The following is a 26730-nucleotide window of genomic DNA, read 5'->3' as shown; positions in this document are numbered from 1 at the left end:
ATGTATTAACATCTTGGCTGCTGGATTGGGGAAGAGAAAACTGCTTACCCCAGCAATCCATACAAGACCCAATGCCTAGTGCTGATGCCTCTTGTTGTGCTTCTCTTGTGATTACATGTGATCACCAGACAATGACCACCCTATATTACAGAAAGCTAAGTATTCCAGGGATGTGGGAGGTTATATGAATCAAAATAAAAACAGGGGTCCTTTTGGTTTGATGTGATACATTGTCTAGTATTAAAAATGGTATGTCTTGTTGAACGATCATATTATTCCTACACATATTGGGGATGGTGCAGTTTTCACAAAGTTCATACTCTGGAGCCATACAACAATGGGCAGTGAGGTGTAATTTTCAGCTGACAGATGTAAATACCTGTATATGGATGATTATCTGTATTTTGTTCTGTGCATGGAATGTGACCCGTCTTTAAGGGGTTGTCTATTGTTTACCATAGGTGCACTGCAAAGTAAGTCACTATAGGGTATGTACTAGTGACATGCGGTGGTGTGAGACAGTTGAGGCAGAGTTCTTTCCTGTCATACTCCAGTATACTCCAGAATTTTGACTATATAAAGTATATAAATAATACAAAGAATATATTATAAATATCTTCTTTGTATTTTTCCAATAATTTTTATAGTCAGAACTCTGGAGTGAAAGGTCTGTGACATGTGGGGGAGAGCCTACCCTGCCTGTCTTTTCCACACATCTCTGATCAAAACTCACAACATTTTCAGGAGTATATACTGTACTGTTGCATCTTTGTATAATACCCTTGGGCTCATATATTATCTGTAAATCTGGCTCTGGCACTAGCCAGTTCCTCCTGAGCTATTTACCTCACCACACGGCCCTGCTACTAAACCTTAGAGAGAGAAAAAGGCGCAGATTTATCAAGTACCAACCAATCAGCTCCTAACTGTCATTTTTCAAACTTAGCCTGTAACATGGCAGGCCGGAGCTGGTTGGTTGGTACTTTATCTCTCTCCAAGACTCAGTAAATAGACCCTATATTTTAATTTCAGAGAGATATTGATATATTGGGGGAGTCCATTTCTAAATAGAAGATAAATGAGAAAACAAATGTGCCCACGCTCTTATCCATACTGTACATGGTACCAGCTGCATCATGGCAGTATTAATGCCATATGTACATTTATATATATATATATATATATATATATATATATATATATAGTCCATGGATGAGTCCGGCACTCAGCTTCCCCGTAGGGGTATGTGCTCCGGTGCCCTCCCAGGGGGGTGAACCCCAATATGTAACCAACAATATAGGCGGCACTCGGAGACTTGCACAAAATGGGTGAAAAAACAGCCAGGTGAGTTTATTCAGGACCTGAATAAACTCACCTGGCTGTTTTTTCACCCATTTCGTGCAAGTCTCCGAGTGCCGCCTATATTGTTGGTTATATATATATATATATATATATACAGGTTGAGTATCCCATATCCAAATATTCCGAAATATGGAATATTCCGAAATACGGACTTTTTTGAGTGAGAGTGAGACAGTGAAACCTTTGTTTTCTGATGGCTCAATGTAGCAAACTTTGTTTAATACACAAAGTTATTGGAAATATTGTATTAGATGACCTTCAGGCTGTGTGTATAAGGTGTATATGAAACATAAATGAATTGCGTTAATGTAGACACACTTTGTTTAATGCACAAAGTTATAAAAAATATTGGCTAAAATTACCTTCAGGCTGTGTGTATAAGGTGTATATGAAACATAAATTAATTCTGTGCTTAGATTTAGGCCCCATCACCATGATATCTCATTATAGTATGCAATTATTCCAAAATACGGAAAAATCCGATATCCAATATACCTCTGGTCCCAAGCATTTTGGATAAGGGATACTCAACCTGTATATATATATATACTGGTTGAGTATCCCATATCCAAATATTCCGAAATACATAAATACGGAATATTCTGAAATAAATAATTTTTTGAGTGAGACTGGGATAGTGAAACCTTTGTTTTTTTTCTGAGGGCTCAAATTGGCTAAAATTAGGTGTATATGAAACATAAATACATTCTGTGCTTAGACTTGGGTCCCACTGCCATGATATCTCACCATGGTATGCAATCATTCCAATACATGGTAAAATCAAGCATTTTGGATATTGGCTACACAACCTGTGTGTGTGTGTGTATACATATGTATGTGTATATATATATATATATATATATATATATATATATATATATTAGGATGTAGTACGGGTGACCGGCGGTCTCCTGACCGCCGGTCACCTTACCGACGCCGGGATCCCGGCAGCATACCGATGCCGGGATCCCGGCGGGGAGGGGCGAGTGCAGCATGCCCCTTGCGGGCTCGCTGCGCTCGACACGCTGCGGGCTCGGTGGCGACCTGCGGTCGCCATGGGTTCTATTCCCACTCTATGGGTGTCGTGGACACCCACGAGTGGAAATAGTCCCTGTTGGTCGGCATGCCGACCATCGGGATAGTGAGCCGTCGGGCTCACGGAGGAGGTCATGTGACTGTCGGTCAGCCGACCGGCGGTCACATGACTACCACCCATATATTATACACACAGAGGCATAGTGACACCCGGTGCGCTCTCTTGATATGCCAGCGCACCCAGATTGGTGTCACCCCTTCTAGGCGTCACACCCAGGTGCGGGCCGCATCCCCCGCACCCGGCTTGTGACGCCACTGTGTGTGTGTGTGTGTGTGTATGTATGTATATATATATATATATAATATAAAAGCAAGATGGTGAGCGCACAATGATTATTAGGCTTCTTTGTGGAACTACAAGTCCAATAAAGAGCCAATTAAACACCAGACCAGTGCTTCTCTCTTCCAAGCACTAATTAGTCTCTCACAGGCTGTATGCACGCTGAAAACACCCAGCTGTCGTCCTCCACAGACACCCGACTCCAATCAGGACAAAACAAATAGTGGCTTGACACGAATGGTGATCCCGGTCTAAGGACTTGATGGCGAGCTTGCCCGTGTGGGATTCTTGGTATTTATGCTAGCTGTGGTTTAAATCGCCACCTTTGGTACGGCGTTATCAATGTGCTCTGTGAATGAAGTTTATTAAAGTGTTACTCTTTTAATGTACTTTGGCACCTCTATTCATCTCTCTTTTACAGAAAAAAAAAAAATATATATATATATATATATATATATATATATATATACACACACACATACAAAACAGGAAAAACTTTTACTATCGGTACTAACAATAGTATACTATACTGCATATCTATGTGTATGCAGCAAATAAAAGCATCTGGCTTTTGGGCCTGATTCATTAGGAACAGCAATGCAAATGCAGGTGGAGGTGCATATCACCTCCCTGCATTTGCTATGCGATCACATCTCAGATGAACATCGCGACCTTCGGTTGTAAAGTTAATTTGCAACGGCAGGCTGAGTAAGTTTACATTAGAACGTAGAAAAAGACTGCATAGAGCTAACTGAAAAATAAATGCCATCTACTGTCCCTCTAGTATAGTTTACAAAACATAGCCTGTAGCTATTGCTATACTGTAACAAAATATAAATCTACAGTATGTTACATAGTGTAATGCTGTACAGAAATGAAAGCAACAGATGTAGTAAAGATGAAACTGTCTTCCAATGATTTTATAACAGATTCTGTTATATCTAGTTTCCTGCTATTTAAGAATATATATATTTGAACGGCTAAGCCATTTTTTTTGTGAGAGCAACTACTCCGAAATAACAACACCGATTTTGATAGTTCAGGTGTTATTTGATAGGGTGTATGATGTAGAAGTGAAATAAGGTCTTTTGATAAGTAGTCAGGTTGTTGAAGAAAAACGCATCAAAATCATTATTTGTCTTTCATAAAAACGGCATTGAGTCGGGGGCAAGCGCTTTTTTTGCTTGATTTCGAGCTGACTAGTTTAACACTCCAAACCCCCATAGTGGAACACTCTTTAATGGGCCCTACACACTCGGCGACTGGCCGCCGAGCTGCCCGACGGCCGATACGGCCGTCGGACGACCCAGCGGCGAGGGGGGACGGGGGGAGTAAAGTTTCTTCACTCCCCCCGGCTCCATAGCCCGGCATGCTAATATGGACGAGAGTGTCCATATTGCCTTGCAGGTATGAACGAGCCGGCACCAACGATGAATGAGCGTGGGGCCGCGCATCATTCATCGTTGGTGCCTGCACACTGAAAGATAGAAACGGTATCTCATTCATTAATGAACGAGATTGTTCATGTCTTTCAGTGAAATCTTTAAGTGTGTAGGGCCCTTAAGTTTGCTCAGTTTTTGTAAACATAATACAAATATCCCAAATGACCTTCGTTTAGAGAGGTCCTTCTTTACTTGCATCATATAGTGTTTAATGTTATGTACAGGTATAGCAAGTAGGAATGTCGTGACTTATAGTACTGTATATAAAGATAGTTTTTAAGTTTGACACTTAAGCCTTGTGTGGATTATTGACTAGCTTTGATCAGTGTGGACAACAAGGTCTAATTTGTTGTTAATGGTATTGATATTTTCTTAGTAAATAACCCTAATTGTTAAGGCAACACTCATTGTGATCAGGATAATTATTTTTCATCACCACTTATCACAACAATAAAAAAAAATCAATCATCACTAGAATTTAACAACAAAATATTGCTTTGGAATCTCCAAAATGGCAGGTCTTGTGGTGTGGTCCCAGGATGAAGTGGTTCACCTAAGATCATGGGTGCCCAAGACTCATTGATGTACAGTACATGGGAAGCTGATCCCACAGAAGAGTTACTGTAGCATAAATTGCTGAAAAAGTTGAATCTGGCTATGATAGCAAGCTGTCATGATACACAGTGCATCACAGCTTGCTGTGTATAAAGCTGCATAGTTGCAGACCAGTCACAGTCCTATGCTGACTCCTGTCCAACAGCAATATTGCCTGTATTGGATACGTAAACAAAAACTGGACCATGGAGCAATGAAAGAAGGTGGCCATGTCAGGTGAATCATATATTCTTTTACGTCACATAGATGGCAGGGTGCATGTGCATCATTTACCTGGGGAAGACATGGCACCAGAATGCACTACTGGAAGAAGGAAAGCCGGCAGAGGCAGTTTGATGCTCTAGGCAATGTTCTGCTGGGAAACCTTTGAAACAACCTTGAGTCCTGGCATTTATGTGGATGTCACTTAGACATGTACATGTAACTTTGACACATACTGTACATGTAAATTGTTCAGAAATGATTTGAAGAACATGACATTGAGTTCAAAGTGTTGACTTGGCCTCCAAATTCCTCAGATTTCAATTCAATCGTGCATTTGTGGGAAATACTGTAAAAACAAGTCCAAGCCATGGAGGCCTCACACTTACAGGACTTATAGGGTCTACTTCAAACACCTTATTTATTTATTTCTCTTACGTCCTAGAGGATGCTGGGGACTCCGTAAGGACCATGGGGTATAGACGGGCTCCGCAGGAGACATGGACACTCTAAAGACTTTAGATGGGTGTGCACTGGCTCCTCCCTCTATGCCCCTCCTCCAGACCTCAGTTAGATCCTGTGCCCAGAGGAGACTGGGTGCACTGCAGGGGAGCTCTACTGAGTTTCTCTGTAAAAGACTTTTGTTAGGTTTTTTATTTTCAGGGAGCACTGCTGGGAACAGGCTCCCTGCATCGTGGAACTGAGGGGAGAGAAGCAGACCTACTTAAATGATAGGCTCTGCTTCTTAGGCTACAGGACACCATTAGCTCCAGAGGGTCGGAACGCAGGTCTCACCCTCGCCGTTCATCCCGGAGCCGCGCCGCCTTCCTCCTCACAGAGCCGGAAGATAGAAGCCGGGTGAGTATGAGAAGAAAGAAGACTTCAAAGGCGGCATAAGACTTTGGATCTTCTATGAGGTAACGCGTAGCCATTGCTCCCAACACACACACACACTGGCGGCACTGTATGGGCGCAGGGCGCAGGGGGGGCGTCCTGGGCAGCAATTATTAACCATTTAGGGACACTGGCAGAGATATATACTGCGAGGCAGTATATGGCAAAACCCCCCACCAGTATAAAGATTTGAGTGGGATCGAAGCCCGCCAGTGAGGGGGTGGAGCTTGATCCCTTAGCACTAACCAGCGCCATTTTCTCCACAGCACGCTGCAGAGAAGCTGGCTCCCCGGACTCTCCCCTGCTGAACACATACAGAGGGCAAAAAAGAGGGGGGGGGACATTTATTTGGCGCAGTGAGTATATTTATAAAAGCGCTGTACTGACTGGGATTTTATTCCAGTATCCGGTGGTGCTGGGTGTGTGCTGGCATACTCTCTCTCTGTCTCTCCATAGGGCCTTATTGGGGGACTGTCTCCATATATATCCCTGAGTGTGTGGGGGTATCGGTACGTGTGTGTCGGCATGTCTGAAGCGGAAGGCTCATCTAAGGAGGAGGTGGAGCAGATGATTGTGGTGTCTCCGTCGGCGACGCCGACACCTGATTGGCTGGATATGTGGAATGTTTTAAATGCAAATGTGTCTTTATTACATAAGAGAATGGACAAAGCAGAGTCCAGAGAAAAGTCAGGGAGTCAAGCCATGGCTTTGGCTGTATCACAGGGCCCTCCAGGGTCTCAGAAACGTCCCCTGTACCAAGTAGCAGACACTGATACCGACACGGATACTGACTCCAGTGTCGACTACGATGATGCGAGGTTACACCCAAGGGTGGCCAAAAGTATTCATTATATGATTATTGCAATAAAATATGTTTTACATATCACAGATGACCCCTCTGTCCCTGACACGAGGGTATGCATGTTTAAGGAAAAGAAACCTGATGTAACCTTTCCCCCATCTCATGAGCTGAATGCGTTATTTGAATAGGCTTGGGAAACTCCAGACAAGAAACTGCAGATTCCCAAGAGAATTCTTATGGCGTATCCTTTTCCTGCACAGGACAGGTTACGGTGGGAATCCTCGCCCAAGGTGGACAAGGCTTTAACGCGCTTGTCCAAAAAGGTGGCGTTACCGTCTCCAGTTACGGCAGCCCTCAAGGATCCTGCTGATCACAGACAGGAAACTACCTTAAAATCAATTTATGCACATACGGGTGCCTTGCTCAGACCGGCAATAGCGTCGGCTTGGGTATGTAGCGCTGTAGCAGCTTGGGCAGATACCTTGTCATCTGACATTGATACCCTAGATAGGGATAGGGAGAGTCATATTAAAGACGCAGTCTTATATATGAGAGACGCCTCCAGAGACGTTGGGCTGTAAGGTTCAAGAGCCAACGCCATGGCGATTTCTGCTAGGCGAGCCCTGTGGCCCCGTCAATGGACGGATGATGCCGATTCAAAAAGACATATGGAAGTTTTGCCTTACAAGGGTGAGGTTTTATTTTGGGAAGGTCTCGTGGACCTGGTTTCCACAGCTACCTCGGGTAAATCTACCTTTTTACCTTATGTTCCCCCACAGCAAAAGAAAACACCGCAATATCAGATGCAGTCCTTTCGGTCGCATAAGTCCAGAAGAGGTCGGGGCTCTTCCTTCCTCGCCAGAGGTAAGGGTAGAGGGAAAAGAATGCCTGCTACGGCTAGTTCCCAGGAGCAGAAGTCCTCCCCAGCTTCTACTAAATCCACCGCATGACGCTGGGGCTCCACTCAGGGAGCCCGCGGCGGTGGGGGCACGTCTTCGACTCTTCAGCCAGGTCTGGGTTCAGTCAGACGTAGATCCTTGGGCGATGGAGATTGTATCCCAAGGCTACAGGCTGGAAATCGAAGACGTGCCTCCTCGCTGATTTTTCAAATCGGCTTTACCAGCTTCTCCCCCAGAAAGGGAGATAGTTTTAGCTGCAATTCAAAAACTTTGTCAACAACAAGTGATTGTCAAGGTGCCCCTAGTTCAACAGGGGAAGGGGGTACTATTCAACCCTGTTTGTGGTCCCAAAACCGGACCAGCCTGGAGGGGGGTGGGTGGGATTTTATGGTGTCACTAGACATAAAGGATGCATACCTTCATGTCCCCATATAACCCCCTCATCAGGCATAACTGAGATTCGCTGTACAGGACTGTCATTACCAATTTCAGATGTTGCCGTTTGGGCTTTCCACGGCCCCGAGGATTTTCACCAAGGTAATGGCGGAAATGATGGTGCTCCTGCGCAGGCAGGGAGTCACAATTATCCCGTACTTGGACGATCTCCTGATAAAAGCGAGATCAAGAGATCAATTGCAGAAAAGCGTGTCACTCTCCCTGAGAGTGTTGCAGCAACATGGCTGGATTCTAAATCTACCAAAGTCACAGTTGATTCCAACGACTCGGCTATCTTTCTTAGGCATGATTCTGGACACGGAACAAAAGAGGGTTTTTCTCCCGATGGAAAAAGCCCAGGAACTCCAGAACATGGTCAGAGACTTGTTAAAACCGAAAAAAGTGTCAGTCCATCAATGCACTCGAGTACTGGGAAAAATGGTGGCGACCTACGAGGCCATCCCCTTCGGCAGGTTTCATGCGAGGAAGTTTCAGTGGGACCTTCTGGACAAGTGGTCCGGGTCCCATATACAGATACATCAGAAAATAAGCCTGTCCCCCAGGGCCAGGGTGTCTCTCCTGTGGTGGCTGCAGAGTGCTCACCTTCTCGGAGGTCGCAAGTTCGGCATTCAAGACTGGGTTCTGGTGACCACAGACGCGAGCCTCCGAGGATGGGGAGCAGTCACACAAGGAAGACATTTTCAGGGACTATGGTCAAGCCAGGAGGTTTGTCTACACATCAACGTACTAGAATTGAGGGCCATATACAACGGCCTACGACAAGCGGAGACGCTTCTTCGCGACCTACCGGTTCTGATTCAATCAGACAACGTCACAGCTGTGGCTCATGTAAACCGCCAAGGCGGGACAAGGAGCAGAGTGGCAATGGCGGAAGCCACCAGGATTCCTCGCTGGGCGGAAAATCACGCAAGCGCTCTGTCAGCAGTCTCTATTCCGGGAGTGGACAACTGGGAAGCAGACTTCCTCAGCAGACACGATCTCCATCCAGGAGAGTGGGGACTTCATCAAGAAGTTTTTGCAGAGATAGCAAGTCAGTGGGGACTTCCACAAATAGACATGATGGCGTCACGCCTCAACAAGAAGCTTCAGAGGTATTGTGCCAGGTCAAGGGACCCTCAAGCACTAGCGGTGGACGCCCTGGTGACACCATGGGTGTTTCAGTCGATCTATGTGTTCCCTCCTCTTCCGCTCATCTCAATAATACTGAGAATCATAAGACGAAAAAGAGTGCAGACAATACTCATTGTTCCGGATTGGCCTCGAAGGGCCTGGTATTCAGATCTTCAGGAAATGCTCACATAAGATCCGTGGCCTCTTCCTCTCAGGGAAGACCTATTGCAGCAGGGGCCCTGTGTGTTCCAAGACTTACCGCGGTTACGTTTGACGGCATGGCGGTTGAACACAAAATCCTAGCGGGGAAAGGAATTCCGGAGGAAGTCATCCCTACTCTGATTAAGGATAGGAAGGAGGTGACGGCGAAACATTATCACCGCATCTGGAGGAAGTATGTATCTTGGTGTGAAGCCAAGAATGCTCCTACTGAAGATTTCCATCTGGGCCGTTTTCTCCACTTTCAACAGACAGGAGTGGATATGGGCCTAAAGTTAGGCTCCATTAAGGTACAGATTTCGGCCCTATCAATTTTCTTTCAGAAGGAATTGGCTTCTCTCCCAGAAGTCCAGACTTTTGTAAAGGGAGTGCTGCACATCCAACCTCCTTTTGTGCCCCCAGTGGCACCATGGGACCTTAACGTGGTGTGACAGTTCCTAAAATCTCACTGGTTTGAGCCTCTTCAAACGGTGGATTTAAAATTTCTCACTTGGAAGGTGGTCATGTTGTTGGCCTTGGCATCTGCACGGCGGGTGTCCGAATTGGCGGCTTTGTCTCACAAGAGCCCCTATCTGATTTTCTGTGTGGATAGAGCAGAATTAAGGACTCGTCCTCAATTTTTGCCTAAGGTGGTTTCATCTTTTCATATGAACCAGCCTATCGTGGTGCCTGTGGCTACAGGTGACTTGGAGGATTCCAAGTCCCTTGATGTAGTCAGGGCCTTAAAGATTTATGTAGCCAGGACGGCTCGGGTTAGGAAAACAGAGGCACTGTTTTTCCTGTATGCAGCCAACAAGCTTGGCGCTCCTGCTTCTAAACAGACTATTGCTCGCTGGATCTGTAACACGATTCAGCAGGCTCATTCTACGGCTGGATTGCCGTTACCAAATTCGGTAAAGGCCCATTCCACTAGGAAGGTGGGCTCTTCTTGGGCGGCTGCCCGAGGCGTCTCGGCATTACAGCTTTGCCAAGCGGCGACTTGGTCGGGTTCAAACACTTTTGCTAAATTCTACAAGTTTGATACCTTGGCTGAGGAGGACCTTATGTTTGCTCAATCGGTGCTGCAGAGTCATCCGCACTCTCCCGCCCGGTCTGGAGCTTTGGTATAATCCCCATGGTCCTTACGGAGTCCCCAGCATCCTCTAGGACTTGAGAGAAAATAAGATTTTAAACCTACCAGTAAATCTTTTTTTCCTAGTCCGTAGAGGATGCTGGGCGCCCGTCCCAGTGCGGACATAATTCTGCAAGACTTGTATATAGTTATTGCTTACATAAGGGTTATGTTACAGTTTTGATCAGTCTCGGGCTGATGCTATTTTGTTTCATACTGTTATCTGGTTCGTATGTTCCGAGTTGTACCGTGTGGATGGTGTGGGCTGGTATGTATCTTCCCCTTAGATTAACAAAAATCCTTTCCCCGTACTGTCCGTCTCCTCTGGGCACAGTTCTCTAACTGAGGTGTGGAGGAGGGGCATAGAGGGAGGAGCCAGTGCACACCCATCTAAAGTCTTTAGAGTGCCCATGTCTCCTGCGGAGCCTGTCTATACCCCATGGTCCTTACGGAGTCCCCAGCATCCTCTATGGACTAGGAGAAAAAGATTTACCGGTAGGTTTAAAATCTTATTTTTATTTATTTACAGTTTCTTATATAGCGCAGCAAATTCCGTTGCGCTTTACAACTGGGCACAATTAGAAGACAAAAACCGGGTAAAAACAAACAGTCATAGAGGTAGGAGGGCCCTGCTCGCAAGCTTAAAATCTATAGGGAAATAGATATTGATACACGAGGATAGGTGCTATCTATTGCATACAGTAGTTGTCCACCAGATTGCAAAGGTTCTTGGTGGGCTGCATGATATCACATCACAGCAGTGATGAACCAGGGTCAGGAGGAAGGGAGCGTGAGGAAAGAAAATATGTAGGGGATATGTGTATACTGTACTGTGGGGATATCATTGGATAGGAAAGCTATGAAGGTAATGTGATCGGTTCTGGAATTTGATAGGCTTGTCTGAATAGGTGAGTTTTCAGGGAACGCTTGAAGGTTTGAAGACTAGAGGAGAGTCTTATTTTACGTGGTAGGGCATTCCACAGAGTGGGTACAGCCTGCAGAAAGTCCTGTAATCGTGCATGGGAGCAAGTAATGAGTGTGGATGAGAGACGTAGATCTTGTGAAGAGCAAAGGGGTCAGGTTGGGAGATATTTTGAGATAAGCGAAGAGATGTATGTTGGTGTAGTATGGTTACTAGCCTTGTGTGTAAGTAACAGTATTTTATATTGAATACTGTAGAATACCGGGAGCCAATGGAGGGACTGACAAAGTAGGTCTGCAGAAGATGAACGTCTAGCGAGGAATATTAGCCTCGCAGCTGCATTCAGAATGGATTTTAATAGTGAGAGTCTCTTCTTTGTAAGACCAGTAAGAAGACTATTGCAATAATCAATGCGGGAGATAATGAGAGCATGGATTAGGGTTTTAGCAGTGTCTTGTGTAAGGTATGATCGGATTTTGGATATGTTTCAAAGATGAGCACACAACATATATGATACCACAAAACCAGCGCTGTATCGGGGTAGAACAGATTCGTATTCCCGTAGTTTTCCTGATTTCTCAGTTTGTACCGGAAAAAAAGGGAAAATTGCAAACCATAGTGTATTACCTTAGGTTACATAATTTATTAAAATTTAAATTTAAAAACAAGACAAAAAGTGGAAGATGATTTTTCCAAAAGCAATCTCCACTACAAATACATAAAATCTGCACAGCATGTGCTAATGGCATTCATCTGTGGGCTGGGTCCTGACAAAAATAGAGCAATGGATAATTACCACGAACTGGTGAGAACCGAATAATCAGTTCTATGAGCATAAGTTACATCAGACTGTCCAGCTAGTGGAGATTGCTTTTGGAAAAATCATCTTCCACTTTTTGTCTTGTTTTTAAATTTAAATTTTAATAAATTATGTAACCTAAGGTAATACACTATGGTTTGCAATTTTCCCTTTTTTTCCGGTACAAACTGAGAAATCAGGAAAACTACGGGAATACGAATCTGTTCTACCCCGATACAGCGCTGGTTTTGTGGTATCATATATGTTGTGTGCTTGTCTGTTTTGATTTGAGGGAGGAGAAACCTCTTTTATGATATCTTAATTAGCAGCTGTAAGCAGCGCCTTGTCACTTGTCTAAATTCTATTTTGCAATATGTTTCAAAGATGCATGTAACATGATTTTAAGACAGATTGAATGTGGGGAGCAAAGGACAGTTCTGAGTCAAGTACGACACCTAGGCAGCGAGCTTGTGGTGTAGGGTTGATTGTAGAGTTCTCAACAGTGATAGAAATATCAGGTTGGTAACTGCTATTGGCCGGTGGAAATATAATTAACTCTGTTTCGGAAATATTAAGTTTGAGGTGGCGAGATGACATCCAAGATGAACTGGCAGAGAGGCATTCAGTGACCTGACCCAATACAGATAGAGACAAATCAGGGGAGGATGGGTAGATTTGAGTATCATCTGCGTACAGATGGGGTCTGGGACTCAGGGTCGACAACAAAAAGGTCGACACGCCTTAGGTCGCCGCCAATTGGTCGACACACCTTAGGTCGACATGGAAAAAGGTCGACATGAGTTTTTTATGTTTTTTTGGTGTCGTTTTCTTCGTAGAGTGACCGGGAACCCCAATTAGTGCACCGCATCCCCTCGCATGGCTCGCTTCGCTCGCCATGCTTCGGGCATGGTGCCCTCTCTCCGCTCCGCTCGGCACAGATTACCGTTCCAATCGTAGTCCACGTGGATCGTTAAGTATGACAAGGTTCGAAAAAAGAAAAAAAACATAAAAAACTCATGTCGACCTTTTTCCATGTCGACCTTGTTCCTGTCGACCTTTTGTCCATGTTGACATAAGGTGTGTCGGCCAATTGACGTCGACCTAAGGTGTGTCGACCTTTTTGTTGTCGACCTGGAGTCTGGATACCGTACAGATGATACTGAAATCCAAAAGAACTGATTAGTTTTCCAAGAGATGAGGTATAGATTGAGAAAAGCAGAGGACCTAAGTGGTACTCCAACTGAAAGAGGTAGCGAAGAGGAGGTGGATTCAGAGAAACGGACATTAAAAGAGACAGACACAACAGGACACCTTCAGAGGTCTTGGAGATCCATGCCTCAACAGGTCAGAGCTGTTTTGGCAGATTGTATATACTTTTTCTACACAATATTAGGCAGGTGGTTTAATGTTGTGACTGATTTGGTGTATACGTGCAATCACTATGTGGCACTACTGATTATGATGAAACCACCCCCTTAATGAAAGATGTTTACAAGTGCCACACTCCAGATCCAAAATTGGAATCTTGGGATTACTGTATGCAGTGCAAAGACTGAGCTGTTTTATTTGGTGACGTGATTTAGAGTTTGCTCCAAGTACTGTACTTTGTAAACAATAGCTTTGCTTACACAATATTTACAGACGTGTCCCGCTACAGCCTTGCTGATTATATAAGCATAGTGTAGCGTGATCGCGATATGTATGCACCACGGCATATGCATCGCTAGCCATTATGATGAATGGGCGGCGCAAGCGCGCATACACACCTGGCCACCGGCTCCCATTCAAAAGCCGGCATTGTGTTGCATATTCAGCACTATGCCAGGAGTTGTGAGCTGCGCCACAACGTAAGGGGACACATATGGAAATGGAAATTGAGTACACTTGACATTACTGTTAGTATCCATTCTTAAAACAAATCAGGTTACGTGGTGACCACGATTTGCATCATCAGGGCCCTACATCTCATGGTGAAATGCTGTGATTTGTGTCATTGCACAGTGGGTAGCTAGGCCATGAGGATGCAGTTTTCTTTGAATATTATCATTTTTCCCCATTAAGCTTTATGTCAAAGGTTATGGTTCAAAATACCTACATTAAAAAGGTGTACAGCCAATAGGCTGACCCCAAATGGTCAACATGACAAAGGTTGACAGGGTCAAAAGGACGACAGGAAAAAGGTACACAGTAGAAATGGTTGACCATGGTTATTTTATTTTCATTGGGGAGGGGGGGGGGGAGTGTTTCCACCTTTTACTCACCAAAACCCCATTGGTATAACGCGTCCCCTCATCATACTTTAGCCAAGGTGCCTCGCTCCACTACTGTTGCTTTCTGCACAGGTTACTATTCCCAATTGTAGTCCTTGTGGATGCCAAAGGATGAAAAAGTTGTTTTTTTTAAACTTGTGTCGACTATATGTATTTCCACCATTGTTATATTGACCGTTTCAACCTGTTGACCTTTTGAACCTGTCAACATATTACATGTTGACCTTTTGACTATGTCAATCTTTGTACCTGTCAACTTAATGCATGTCGACCATTGGGGGCTGTCCTATTGACTGTAGACCTTTTTAATGTGGCTCTATCAACTGCATACCAGGTAGCAAGTTGTTTGGAGTGACTTGCTAAGCACGGAATGCACCCTGTTGGCTTGTTTGTCTAGAGAGCTTATTCAAAAGAGATAAAGGCTTGGAGAGGACGCATCTTTTAGGGATAGATGATAATTTCCACTCTGCAAATAACTTGAATATTGCACCAACTTTGAGCTGGCAGAGGTCTTGTTTCATCCTGTAGATTTAAGAGACGGATTTAGTGCTTTCTGATGGCACTTCAGTGAAGGAGCACATTTCTAGGTGCACTATGCTGCCTGTAATATAGACAGTTCTGATGTCCTTTCACTCTCATTATTAATGTACTGTAGCCTTTAAATAAGGCCAAAATGAGCAGTACGGAATGTTTAATTTACTGAAAGTGGCTGTTCTACAGTGGTAGAACAGGTGCATTTTTAATTGACTTCCTAAGTATTTAATGCTAGTTCTGAAGTGCAATTAAACACTAATTCAAAAGGATGTTGTTATATGTACTTAATTTACCAACTAAAGATATTGCACTAAATATAAGGGGTGGGGGAGTCATATCATGGTATTAGTTAAATTCACAGGGCTTACAATTAACCCATATGAGGCTGTGGAGAATGGTGTCCTTTAAATTTCCTGCTGACTTCAGTTCAAGCAGTCTTTGGCTCCCTCACAACTCTTCAATTGAAATCCTCTGCCCAGCCCCTTTTTACCCCAGATTGTGTCCTTTCTCCACAATTTTACATCATAACTTATAGGGCCTGCTTCTGAGTCATAATTTTGAGGGGGGGGGGGGGGGAGGCGCTAATTGGACACACGTAGAGGTAGTATCTTATGGGAGTATAGCCGATGTGTCACTGAAAATTGTTGCATAATGAGACCCTCAACTGGTCACATAGGTGGGCATACTGAAACTGAGAAATTGTATTGTTTTGGTGCGACAATTGGTACCTATAAAGATGCACTAAACGGCAATGCAGCTTCTATAGATATTGCAGGTGGGCATCTCAGTCCTTACACATTTGGATGCACATGGATGTATGCTGGGGAAGAGCTTTGTAGCAGCAAAAGCATAAAGTTGCAGACGCAACTGCGGTAATAGAGGCAAGAGCGGCTGGGTCTGCGTTCGACTTAGTGTACTAGGGGCCTAATTCATGATTGTATGGAATTCCGTGTCAATAATATGCAAATGCAGCAGGAGGTGTCTGTAGTAGATAGACGCCCTCTGCATGCATCAGTGAGATCCAAGTGCTGCGTCTGAGGAAGCATCCTTGGATCACCATTGTGATCATACCGTTGTTTCCAGGCAATAGTCTTACAGTATGGCTGAAGCTCAAGCTTACTCAGGCTGGCCATCTGATTAGTGCACCAGGTTCAATAAGTATGCCTCCAACGACACTGACCCTGACCCTGGACCTGTCATGCCTTAAAAATGGGGGCAACCCCCCCCCCCCGCCGCCACATACACACACACACACACACACACACACACACACACACACACACACACACACACCGTTTTCAAGAATGGTGCTGGGTGCTGCCTTCTCTCTACCCCCCAAACACTGCAGCATGTCAGACTTGCTGTAGTTGCCAGGGCACTGCGAGTGATGTTCCACGATCTATCCTGTACATGCGCAGAATGGGTCTTCCGCCTGCACAGACCCCACACCATCAGATTAGTACATTACGTACAAATCTGAATTAGGCTGTAGGTAATTAGGATTGGTGTATTGTCAAGGCTAAGTCACAAAGTGTATTTAGACACATCTGTACCAACGTTCTTCTAATAGGCCCTACACACTGGCCGACATCAGTCAAAGATATGAACGATCTCGTTCATAAATGAACGAGATACCGTTCATGTCTTTGAGTGGGAAGGCTCCAGCGATGAACGATGCGCGGCCCCACGCTCGTTCATCACTGGTCCCCCGTTGGCTGTACATGCAGGCCAATATGGACAATCTCGTCCATATTTACCTGCACTTCAATGCAGCCAGGTGATGGGGGGAGTGCAGAAACTTCACGCCCCCCGTCACTGCCCATCCGCCGCCGGGTCTCCCGTCGGCCGTATCCGCCGTCGGGCAGCTCGGCGGCGGATTGGCCAATGTGTAGGGCCCATTATAGTTTGCCACAGTAATTTATGTTAAAGAAAGACATCATCTGCCTGTGACAAGAAGTCCACGTGAGATGTGATACTACTGTAGGTTAAACTTTTAGTTTAATAGTTTGTGATAACAGTTCCACTGCGGCATTGCTTAACTTTTTAAAAATACATAAACTGTATTTTCAGGCAGTTTGAATAGCACTAAGAAGCCTACTAATAAAAAACTTTGGTTGTTTGTTAGCTGGAATTCAAAAACAGAATAGAAATTGGCTAATCAGAGAGAAAAAGATACAAATGGATATATTTCCTAAGGTGGGGCTTTTTTTCTTTAGAACTGGTGATGTTGCTCATAGCAATCAGTCACTCCCACTTTAGTAAATTTACCCCACAGAGAGGGACTTAAGCAAATGTTCCTACTCATTTGTCACAGTTCTCCACTTGGCTTTGGTCTGTTAAGCTGTAACAATAAGCTGAACATAACACTAACTGATCTGGAAACTGAAGCGCTCCTTCAATCATGACTTAATTCTGTTTAGATGAATTCAATTTATTATAATATGAAATTATTTGTAACTAACAAGTGGCCATTAAATAACAGCTATGATTCTAGTGGTTTTAACATGTATATTCATTGCTAGTTTACAGGCCTACTTTACTACAATCAACAAAAGCCAGCACCTGTACATCTGGGAAATAATTCAATGTTTCCGGAATTTACATTTATCAGAAGTAAATCCTGAGCCAAGTGTAGCAGCTGCAAGGCTATGAAGCTCAGTGTAGTATAAGAGAACTGGAAATTACCAGATAAAAGCTAGGCACATCATGATTTCATCACACTGCCTTCACTCATTGCGGAAAACGGGCAATTTACTGAATGGCAAGACAATAGCTGGATCAGTCTCAAGGTGTGTACACATGGGGGTACATTTACTAAGATGGGAGTTCTATTTAAGATGGGATGTTGCCCATAGCAACCAATCAAATTCCACTTCTCATTCATCTAGCACCTTCTAGAAGAAGATACCTGGAATCTGATTGGTTGCTATGGGCAACATCCCATCTTAAATAGAACTTCCATCTTAGTAAATTTACCCCATGTTGAGATAAATCTATGATTTTGACTATATAGTCAAAATCTTAAGGAAAACTAGGGCATATCTCAAGGTGTTATGGTGTGTACATACGGTGAAATATTTCTTATGATTTTGACTATATAGTCAAAATCGTAAGAAAAGTTAGTGCAGATCGCAAGGTGAAAGTCACCTTGCGATCCCGATACGATGCGCGGTCCCACGCGGTCGACATCGCAAGCCTAGATAGATTGTGCAGGCAAGTCAATTTTGACTATCTCGTAGAAAAGATAGTCAAAATTTACACTTAGCCAAAATCGCACATGGGGGGTCATTCCGAGTTGTTCGCTCGCAAGCGGATTTTAGCAGATTTGCTCATGCTAAGCCGCCGCCTACTGGGAGTGAATCTTAGCATCTTAAAATTGCGAACGATGTATTCGCAATATTGCGATTACACACCTCGTAGCAGTTTCTGAGTAGCTCCAGACTTACTCGGCATATGCGATCATTTCAGTGCTTGTCGTTCCTGGTTTGACGTCACAAACACACCCAGTGTTCGCCCAGACACTCCCCCGTTTCTCCGGCCACTCCTGCGTTTTTTCCGGAAACGGTAGCGTTTTTTCCCACACGCCCATAAAACGTCCAGTTTCCGCCCAGTAACACCCATTTCCTGTCAATCACATTACGATCGCCAGAACGATGAAAATGCCGTGAGTAAAATTCCTAACTGCATAGCAAATTTACTTGGCGCAGTCGCAGTGCGGACATTGCGCATGCGCATTAAGCAGAAAATCGCTGCGATGCGAAGATTTTTACCGAGCGAACAACTCGGAATGACCCCCATAGTTAGTATCGCAAGCACAGTCATTATATGCTTGCGATGCCGACCTAGCCCCTGTTGCATAGTGAGAATCGGGGTTAGCCCGAATCTTACCATGTGTATGCACCATAAGGCAGCTTGCGATACCGATTCAAACCCAACGCGCACTCCCGTGGGGTCGGTATCGTAAGGCTAGATAGACTGTGCGGGCAAGTCAATCTTGACTATCTAGCGTACTATTTAGTACAAAGTATAGTCACTTAGTCAAAATCGTACATAGACAAAATCTCAAACACAGATAGTCAAAATCTGTACTATCTGTGCTATCTGGGCTCTGGGGGAGGGAAGGGAAATCGCATAGTCAAAATCGGACATAGTGTAGCAAGGATCTCACCATGTGTACACACCATCAGACTAAAGCCCATACACACTAGAAGATATTTTCCATAGATATGAGCGATAATGACTGTTGTGAACGTTCAAATTGTTCAGATTGTTCAAATCATTCTAGTGTGTACACAGCATACAATGAACAATGCGCGCACCCACATGTTGTTAATCTTAGCATGTTGTCAATCTTGCATGCATGCAGCTCAATCCCCTCAATCCTACCAGTTTAATCCCAGCCAGATCGTTAATCGTTCAGATCGTTTGTAAAAAAAAAAAGCCCAGTGTGTACACTCAATATCGATTGTCAGGGACTCAAGGGAAATCGCTCATCTTCCAAATTGTTCATCTTTCACATTTTTTCAAGTTTTCTAGCGTGTACGGGCCTTAAGGGGTCAATCCAGTTCTGGACAAAAACTACGCTCCAACCAGTCTATGCAGTAACACCTGCACTTTACAGCAGCCCAAACTCACACAAATCTTTTGAGCGAATTCAGGCTGAAATTGTAATGCAAGGGGCGTGTGGTGTGGTGCCGTTGCTGGCATTGAAACTCTGTGAAAGACAGAGGGCAATCTGGCACAGGATTTATTCAAAGATGATAATTTATAAATTAGAAAGAAAAAAACCAAAGTTGGACAGTATGTTACCCCTATTAATAGGGAGAAAACAATATATGTAATCTCTGGTATGCTGTCCTTGTTGGTGGTGCACCCAGAGCCAGAAAGTACGTAGACTTACAAGGGGAGAAAACAGAAGGCTCTTGTGTGGGCGCACTCTTAAGGAAAAAAAGTTGATAATGTATGAAAATCTAGAAAATGCTTAAGACATAACTTTTATTGACATTGTTAAAACAAAAATACCCTTCCCAAAGATCTATGAAACAAATTGAAAATTTGAAAAAATATATAAAAATTGTTCTGGTCTCTTTATTACAAAGAGTATTTGGAAAGGTTGTAGACATTGAATTGTCATACCCCCATTTCCCCTGACCAGTACAGTGATTCTGTATTGATGGAACCTGGGGTTGGTCAAAACACAGTTTCTATAAAGGAAGTCAAAGTGAATAGACTATGAATAACTAGAATGGTAATCAGCGGTCACCACTCTAGGGATTATACACCTGAATTACATATAAATACCATATTTGCAGGCAATAATTGTAGGCATCATAATACAGTCAAACAACTGTTATTATTGTAAACACTATAATAGAAAACTGCAGATGAGTATTAGTGGTGATACTGCTGTTGGTGTTTTTATCACATAAGGGAGGAAATTAATTCCTAATCTACAACACCAGGTATTCGCAGGCAGTCGCCTATCCTGATACTAACCTGGCCCAACGCTGTTTAGCTTCCAAGATCGGACGAGATCGGGCGCTGACAGCGTGGTATGGTAGTAGAGATTTATGTGTACGCCAATGAGAGTGCACCTATATAAGAAATAAGAAATTGAGAGAACTGTGAGAAGGTGGAGAGTAAGAAAAAAGGTTAGTGAAAATATGTGGATCTGCTTTCCACGTTAGACCCGGTTCAAAGATTCCCACTGTTGTGGTACCATGCTCCGGGAATCATGAATGAGAGTCCACGAAATTGGTGAGTAGAGAGTGTAGTAGTAAATTAAATAGATAGCAATATATTAGGCTAATAGCTTTGACAGGATAATACAAGGATTTAACTACTACACAACATATATTTTCAGAAGACAAAAATCTTCCATTGATAATGATAATGACAACAATTTCCTTGGTGTCCCAACCTTAAATGATATTGTGATTGAGAATCTTATTATGACATATACCTGGGAATCTTATACAGATGGTATGTCTCTTGACAAAAATAATAATATATATGATATATTATAAACAGATTCTCACAATATTAGGTAGAACACAAATGAAGGCACCATATGTCAGTTATGTAATAAAGATGATATGGGGCTTTGTGAATAAATATCACAGAACAAGATTGTGATCATGCTGAGAGCATGAAAAAACACATGAAAGGACATGTTTCTCTATCCCTGTAAGGATAGAGAAAATATACTGCAAAAAATGTGAGTGTTTACAAAAGGAAAATGAATCTACAAGAAATATTGTTGCCAATCAATTATAGTATATGAGTAGAAGATATCACAAATAATAGTGACGCTGTCCTGACCTCTGTTAAAAAGGAACTGAGTATTAGGCTTATATAAAGGAGAAAACCCTTTACAACAAGATAATCACACTGAATAATAACATGTGTTATAGGAGAAAATAATTAATTGATATAAATCTACCTATATGAAATGTTGCGATCTGTGGCATAAGTCCACAAGATAGTGGGGGCTTACGAATCTCCAAATAGTCAGAAAGCCAGGGAAGCCAAACAGGTGTTTTTAAGATAATTCCATGATGAGACTGTGTAGACGGAGCCCCTGCAAAAAACGCGTTTCACCCTTAGGGCTTGTTCACTTCCGGGTTCCGTGCGGTCCGGTGGGGGAACAGGTTTTTAAAGCAGCTGAACTTTCAATTAACCAATGGGGACAAGTACTAAATCATTGTATTACCGCTGGAGTCCGCGGTTGCTAAGTGACGAAATTACGGAGGTAAGAACGGGATGCGGGGACCTGATAGGTAGATGAGGTCTCGCGAGATTAGAGACGCCATCTTGGTTAAGGGAAATAGGACTTGGAGCTCAGGGCAGGGCAGGTTGTGTAGTAGTTAAATCCTTGTATTATCCTGTCAAAGCTATTAGCCTAATATATTGCTATCTATTTAATTTACTACTACACTCTCTACTCACCAATTTCGTGGACTCTCATTCATGATTCCCGGAGCATGGTACCACAACAGTGGGAATCTTTGAACCGGGTCTAATGTGGAAAGCAGATCCACATATTTTCACTAACCTTTTTTCTTACTCTCCACCTTCTCTCAGTTCTCTCAATTTCTTATTTCTTATATAGGTGCACTCTCATTGGCGTACACATAAATCTCTACTACCATACCACGCTGTCAGCGCCCGATCTCGTCCGATCTTGGAAGCTAAACAGCGTTGGGCCAGGTTAGTATCAGGATAGGCGACTGCCTGCGAATACCTGGTGTTGTAGATTAGGAATTAATTTCCTCCCTTATGTGATAAAAACACCAACAGCAGTATCACCACTAATACTCATCTGCAGTTTTCTATTATAGTGTTTACAATAATAACAGTTGTTTGACTGTATTATGATGCCTACAATTATTGCCTGCAAATATGGTATTTATATGTAATTCAGGTGTATAATCCCTAGAGTGGTGACCGCTGATTACCATTCTAGTTATTCATAGTCTATTCACTTTGACTTCCTTTATAGAAACTGTGTTTTGACCAACCCCAGGTTCCATCAATACAGAATCACTGTACTGGTCAGGGGAAATGGGGGTATGACAATTCAATGTCTACAACCTTTCCAAATACTCTTTGTAATAAAGAGACCAGAACAATTTTAATATATTTTTTAAAATTTTTAATTTGTTTCATAGATCTTTGGGAAGGGTATTTTTGTTTTAACAATGTCAATAAAAGTTATGTCTTAAGCATTTTCTAGATTTTCATACATTATCAACTTTTTTTCCTTAAGAGTGCGCCCACACAAGAGCCTTCTGTTTTCTCCCCTTGTAAGTCATTGAAACTCTGTGGACAGGGCAGCTTGCACCCTTCACATATACTTGGATTGACTCCTAAACTGACTGGGACTGGGACAATAGTGCCAGTGGACCTCCTGGTATACAGAGGTTAAAGTTGTACCATCTGTTACTTCTGACAGAATCCAGTAGCAATAGTAAGGGATTTGTTAAACCTTCTACAGAGGACACATGGGCAGACGTATTAAGCCTGAAGAAGTGATAAAGCAATGATAAAGAAGTGATAAGTGTTAAGCGGGGTACACACGGAGAGATCCGTGCTTAAATTCTAAGCAATCTGCCCCACAGCTATAGCGATGCGCGGCCCCGTCCACCTCTATCGCCGGTACTAGATTGGCTTGCATGCAGGCACAATCTAGCACATAGCTCATTTTACCGCTTGGTGAAATGAGCGCCCCCCCCCCCCCCTTCATCACCCCTCTCCTCATTCAGCACACATTGCGCTGTGTGCTGAGAAGGGGGAGAGATGTGTGCTGAGCAGTCTGTGCTAGATCGCTCAACACACACCTCTGGGGAAATCTCCCCGTGTGTACTAGCCTTAAGTTGATAATACACCAGCCAGTCAGCTCCTGTAATTTTTCAAACCCGTAATGATTGGCCAGTGCATTATCACCTTCCACTTATCCCTGCTTTATCACTTCACAAGGCTTGCTACATCTGTGCCACAGTTAGGTGTTGTATCTACAATATTTATCTGTTATCTAGTACATTATATCAATTGATAACTAGGATCTAAGTAGTTACTATGGACAACACCTCCCGTTTTCTTTTTTAGAAGACTTGATAAATCTGCCCCCAAAGTTCTCAACAGCAGAAGGGGATACTGGAGATGTCTATCTGGATCAATAAAGGGTTACCTACTTACAGTACTTACATGAATTGTTTGTCCACAATAGAGGTCATCTGAAGTTTCATTCTTTCCTTAACTAATACCCCTTTTCCACTAGCTGTTTTTACCCGTGTTTTTGCACGGGGGCGCTCATCGACACAGGTTTTTAGTAGGTGGAAACGGGTCAACACGGGTTGAGTGACCCGGGAATCCTACCCGGCTATTTACCTGGGTAGAACACGGTAATGACACGGATAACGGTGCAGTGGAAACGGTCATTACACGTGTTTTCAGACCCGAGTAACGCTCTGAGACACTGATTGGTGCTTCTGGGGCACTGGAAGATGATGTCATCCCTGGGAGACACGCTGGGCACATGCAGGCACCGCAGCAGCAAATAAACGCGGATGCTCATCTATTGCAGCAGCTACAACACTACGCTGGGCACATGCAGGCATTGAGGCAGCTTGCAAACAAAACACTCTGAAGTCACGCTGGGTACATACAGATTTTTTTATTGCAGCAGCTTCCAAACAAACAGACGATATACAGCAGCAGAAGCTCCAGCACAGCAACATGGCTAGCCATACCTGGTCAGACACAGAGATCAAAGAGCTGCTTAATATTCGGGGAGAGGAAGAAATTAGAAGGCAGGTAACTGGAACAGTTAAGGATGCTATCGTCTACAAGAACATATCCCTTATGCTGGCAGAAAGGGGCATCCAAAAAACTCAGTAACAATGTTGGTGACATTGCAGATGGTATTGAAGGGAAGATATGCCTTTTTGCAGATGATACAAAGATATGCAACAGGGTAGACACACCGGGAGGGGTCAAACAAATGATTGATGACCTAGGTAGGCTTGAGAAATGGTCAAGAACGTGGCAACTACAGTTTAATGCTAAAAAATGCAAAATCATGCACTTGGGTCTCAAAAACCCAAAGGCTAAGTATAGTATCAAGGGTACTATAATGGAAACTACTGAGGAGGAAAGAGATTTAGGAGTCACTATTTCAAGTGACTTGAAGGCAGGAAAGCAATGCAACAAAGCAATAAGAAAGGCAAGTCAGATGCTTGGTTGCATTGGGAGAGGAATCAGTAGCAGGAAAAAAGAAGTGATAATGCCACTGTATAGGTCATTGGTAAGGCCCCATCTGGAATACTGTGTCCAGTTCTGGAGACCCTATCTCCAGAAGGATATAAATACATTAGAGAGTGTACAAAGAAGGGCAACTAAAATGGTGCATGGCCTACATCACAAAACTTACCCGGAAAGGCTAAAAGATCTTAACATGTATAGTTTGGAGGAGAGAAGGGAAAGGGGAGACATGATAGAAACTTTCAAATATATAAAGGGTCTTAACAAAGTTCAGGAGGGAAACATTCTTCAAAGGAAAAGAAGTATTAGAACTCGAGGGCATACATTGAGACTGGAGGGGGGGAGGTTCAGGGGAAATTTAAGGAAAAATTACTTCACAGAAAGGGTAGTGGATAAGTGGAATAGCCTCCCATCAGAGGTGGTAGAGGCTAAGACTGTAGGGCAATTTAAACATGCTTGGGACAGGCATATGAATATCCTTACAAAGAATCAAGGTTAAAAAAGGGTTGAGATTGCCTAAAGGATAAAATAAAAAAGGGGCAGACTAGATGGGCCAAGTGGTTCTTATCTGCCGTCAAATTCTATGTTTCTATGTTTCTAAGTCGTTAAAAAATTAAAGGCACTACGCAGACAATTCACCAAAGTACACGACCATAACCGCAAGAAAAGTGGTGCTGGGCGTATGGAATGGGCATATTATGACCTATGCTATAGTGTCTTCGGCAAAACTGCGATAACAAATCCCATAGCACTATCGTCATCCAGCTCTGCCAGTCGCCAGATGTCAGTCGACGAGGACTGTGACGAAACACAGCACAGCCTTCCCAGCTCACAATGCAGCCCATCATCCCCGCTGCTTATATCGGACAGCAGTTTCGAAGACTCGACCGTCAATGATGATTCCATCAGTGCCACTATTGAGGACGTACCACAGTCTCAGGCGGAGACGTCACAACCCCCCAAGACCACGACTTTGCACTCAAATAGTAAGTATTACCATTACAAATACAGTTGCAGCAGTCCCTATACAAAATCTATGTAAAGGCATGGTAATGTTGCAGAGTATAGCTAGTGTGCAGGTGGGAGAAGGCCACAAACATGTATATGCTACCACTGCTATTTTTATATTGTTGCTTACGTTCTGTTTCATCCCCTTCACAGTCTACAACGTTCCACAGCGGAAAAAGAAACTAAACAAAACAGAACAAACGGTCAGAGCAATTAAGTCCATTATCGTGGATCACCTGCGTGAGGCGGATAGTGAGCTCAATGCCCAGGAAGATGCACGGCTTGAGAGATTTCTTGCGTCAGAAAAAGAAATGCATCAAACTTTTATGAGGCAGTTAATGACCATGCATGATAGGCAGATGACATTTTTTGAACGCACGTTTGCACGTACCATAGGGAATACCACACAAGCACAACAGCAAGACACAGCCTACCCACAGCACCCATATGGTCCATACAACTATGAGCCTCCCTCAAATCCCCCAACACAAATCCCGCAATCCTCAGAATATCGGGTATATAGACAACTGCCTTAGAGCAGTGGGTGATAAAACAATGTTTGTGTTTTAAGGTTCTGTTTGCACTATATCCTCAACCCTGATAACTACAAATGCAAACATTATTTTGATTTTACAGAGTGCCCTGTTGGCACTTTAAACTTTTATATTGTTACCTCAGAAAATGGGCAGTTGATCCAGATATTGGGGCTACCTTTTATATTGTTACCTCAGAAAATGTGCGGCAGTGTGATCCAAATATTGGGGGTACCCCGATACCTGCCAAACCAAACATTAGGTTTTTTTTTTACAGAGTGCCCTGTTTGCACTTTACTCTTTTATACTGTTACCTCAGGGCAGGTGTCTTCACCATGTGGCCCTCTAGCTGTTGTGGAAATACATAGCAACACATGCTGGTACATGTTGTTCCACAACAGCTGGAGGGACACATG

General features: G+C 43.5%; 1 protein-coding gene and 2 pseudogenes across 1 annotated transcript in view; 2 read left to right on the top strand and 1 right to left on the bottom strand.

The window, feature by feature from the left end:
- The window catches only part of GPM6A (glycoprotein M6A), a 334890-nt gene that overhangs the window by 186384 nt on the left and 121776 nt on the right, over positions 1 to 26730 (top strand). The window lies entirely within an intron of this gene.
- LOC134949899 (5S ribosomal RNA) lies at positions 20459 to 20577 on the bottom strand (annotated as a pseudogene).
- LOC134949838 (5S ribosomal RNA) lies at positions 22151 to 22269 on the top strand (annotated as a pseudogene).

Source organism: Pseudophryne corroboree, chromosome 1 (assembly GCF_028390025.1).
Source record: "Pseudophryne corroboree isolate aPseCor3 chromosome 1, aPseCor3.hap2, whole genome shotgun sequence".
Taxonomy (NCBI): domain Eukaryota; kingdom Metazoa; phylum Chordata; class Amphibia; order Anura; family Myobatrachidae; genus Pseudophryne; species Pseudophryne corroboree.
The sequence above is the reverse complement of the archived record's forward strand: the minus strand, read 5'-3'. Positions and strand labels throughout refer to the sequence as shown.